The following is a 3,333-nucleotide window of genomic DNA, read 5'->3' as shown; positions in this document are numbered from 1 at the left end:
GAAATTTTTCTAAGTCCCACGGTCGACACCAACTTTTTTAATAAGCGTTTTAAAATTATTTCAATGTTTAATCCATGCGTAAACATGACGTTTATTAACGTTTTTAACGTTAAAAAAAATTACAAAAATTTATTTTTCGGAAAAAATGGAAAAAACCGATTCGTCGGAGCGAGCTGTCCAGCCCGTGCGGTAATTCCAGCAGGCGAATCGGACTTCCCGAAATTTTTCTAAGTCCCACGGTCGACACCAACTTTTTTAATAAGCGTTTTAAAATTATTTCAATGTTTAATCCATGCGTAAACATGACGTTTATTAACGTTTTTAACGTTAAAAAAAATTACAAAAATTTATTTTTCGGAAAAAATGGAAAAAACCGATTCGTCGGAGCGAGGTGTCCAGCCCGTGCGGTAATTCCAGCAGGCGAATCGGACTTCCCGAAATTTTTCTAAGTCCCACGGTCGACACCAACTTTTTTAATAAGCGTTTTAAAATTATTTCAATGTTTAATCCATGCGTAAACATGACGTTTATTAACGTTTTTAACATTAAAAAAAATTACAAAAATTTATTTTTCGGAAAAAAATGGAAAAAACCGATTCGTCGGAGCGAGGTGTCCAGCCCGTGCGGTAATTCCAGCAGGCGAATCGGACTTCCCGAAATTTTTCTAAGTCCCACGGTCGACACCAACTTTTTTAATAAGCGTTTTAAAATTATTTCAATGTTTAATCCATGCGTAAACATGACGTTTATTAACGTTTTTAACGTTAAAAAAAATTACAAAAATTTATTTTTCGGAAAAAATGGAAAAAACCGATTCGTCGGAGCGAGGTGTCCAGCCCGTGCGGTAATTCCAGCAGGCGATCCGGGGTACTCGAAATTTTTCTAAGTCCCGACGGTCAAGAGTAAACTTTTTCATCACATATTTCAAAATTTTTTTAATGTTTAATCCACGCATAAAAACGCAGTTTATTAACGTTTTTAACGTTGAGAAAATTGACAAAAATTTTTTTTTCACTGAAAATGGAAAAAATGTATCGGTCGATGCGGGCTATCCAGGCCGTGCGGTAATTCCAGCAGGCGATCCGGGGTACTCGAAATTTTTCTAAGTCCCGACGGTCAAGAGTAAACTTTTTCATCACATATTTCAAAATTTTTTTAATGTTTAATCCACGCATAAAAACGCAGTTTATTAACGTTTTTAACGTTGAGAAAATTGACAAAAATTTTTTTTTCACTGAAAATGGAAAAAATGTATCGGTCGATGCGGGCTATCCAGGCCGTGCGGTAATTCCAGCAGGCGATCCGGGGTACTCGAAATTTTTCTAAGTCCCGACGGTCAAGAGTAAACTTTTTCATCACATATTTCAAAATTTTTTTAATGTTTAATCCACGCATAAAAACGCAGTTTATTAACGTTTTTAACGTTGAGAAAATTGACAAAAATTTTTTTTTCACTGAAAATGGAAAAAATGTATCGGTCGATGCGGGCTGTCCAGGCCGTGCGGTAATTCCAGCAGGCGATCCGAGGTACTCGAAATTTTTCTAAGTCCGAACGGTCAAGAGTAAACTTTTTCATCACATATTTCAAAATTTTTTTAATGTTTAATCCACGCATAAAAACGCAGTTTATTAACGTTTTTAACGTTGAGAAAATTGACAAAAATTTTTTTTTCACTGAAAATGGGGAAAAAATGTATCGGTCGATGCGAGCTGTCCAGGCCGTGCGGTAATTCCAGCAGGCGAATCGGACTTCCCGAAATTTTTCTAAGTCCCACGGTCAAGAGTAAACTTTTTTAATAAGCGTTTTAAAATTATTTCAATGTTTAATCCATGCGTAAACATGATGTTTATTAACGTTTTTAACATTAAAAAAAATTACAAAAATTTATTTTTCAAAAAAAATGGAAAAAACCGATTCGTCGGAGCGAGGTGTCCAGCCCGTGCGGTAATTCCAGCAGGCGAATCGGACTTCCCGAAATTTTTCTAAGTCCCACGGTCGACACCAACTTTTTTAATAAGCGTTTTAAAATTATTTCAATGTTTAATCCATGCGTAAACATGACGTTTATTAACGTTTTTAACGTTAAAAAAAATTACAAAAATTTATTTTTCGGAAAAAATGGAAAAAACCGATTCGTCGGAGCGAGCTGTCCAGCCCGTGCGGTAATTCCAGCAGGCGAATCGGACTTCCCGAAATTTTTCTAAGTCCCACGGTCGACACCAACTTTTTTAATAAGCGTTTTAAAATTATTTCAATGTTTAATCCATGCGTAAACATGACGTTTATTAACGTTTTTAACGTTAAAAAAAATTACAAAAATTTATTTTTCGGAAAAAATGGAAAAAACCGATTCGTCGGAGCGAGGTGTCCAGCCCGTGCGGTAATTCCAGCAGGCGAATCGGACTTCCCGAAATTTTTCTAAGTCCCACGGTCAAGAGTAAACTTTTTTAATAAGCGTTTTAAAATTATTTCAATGTTTAATCCATGCGTAAACATGATGTTTATTAACGTTTTTAACATTAAAAAAAATTACAAAAATTTATTTTTCAAAAAAAATGGAAAAAACCGATTCGTCGGAGCGAGGTGTCCAGCCCGTGCGGTAATTCCAGCAGGCGAATCGGACTTCCCGAAATTTTTCTAAGTCCCACGGTCGACACCAACTTTTTTAATAAGCGTTTTAAAATTATTTCAATGTTTAATCCATGCGTAAACATGACGTTTATTAACGTTTTTAACATTAAAAAAAATTACAAAAATTTATTTTTCGGAAAAAATGGAAAAAACCGATTCGTCGGAGCGAGCTGTCCAGGCCGTGCGGTAATTCCAGCAGGCGAATCGGACTTCCCGAAATTTTTCTAAGTCCCACGGTCGACACCAACTTTTTTAATAAGCGTTTTAAAATTATTTCAATGTTTAATCCATGCGTAAACATGACGTTTATTAACGTTTTTGACATTAAAAAAAATTACAAAAATTTATTTTTCGGAAAAAATGGAAAAAACCGATTCGTCGGAGCGTGCTGTCCAGGCCGTGCGGTAATGCCAGCAGGCGATCCGGGGTACTCGAAATTTTTCTAAGTCCCGACGGTCAAGAGTAAACTTTTTCATCACATATTTCAAAATTTTTTTAATGTTTAATCCACGCATAAAAACGCAGTTTATTAACGTTTTTAACGTTGAGAAAATTGACAAAAATTTTTTTTTCACTGAAAATGGAAAAAATGTATCGGTCGATGCGGGCTATCCAGGCCGTGCGGTAATTCCAGCAGGCGATCCGGGGTACTCGAAATTTTTCTAAGTCCCGACGGTCAAGAGTAAACTTTTTCATCACAT

Source organism: Nomia melanderi, unplaced genomic scaffold, assembly GCF_051020985.1.
Source record: "Nomia melanderi isolate GNS246 unplaced genomic scaffold, iyNomMela1 scaffold0488, whole genome shotgun sequence".
NCBI lineage: Eukaryota > Metazoa > Arthropoda > Insecta > Hymenoptera > Halictidae > Nomia > Nomia melanderi.
The sequence above is the reverse complement of the archived record's forward strand: the minus strand, read 5'-3'. Positions refer to the sequence as shown.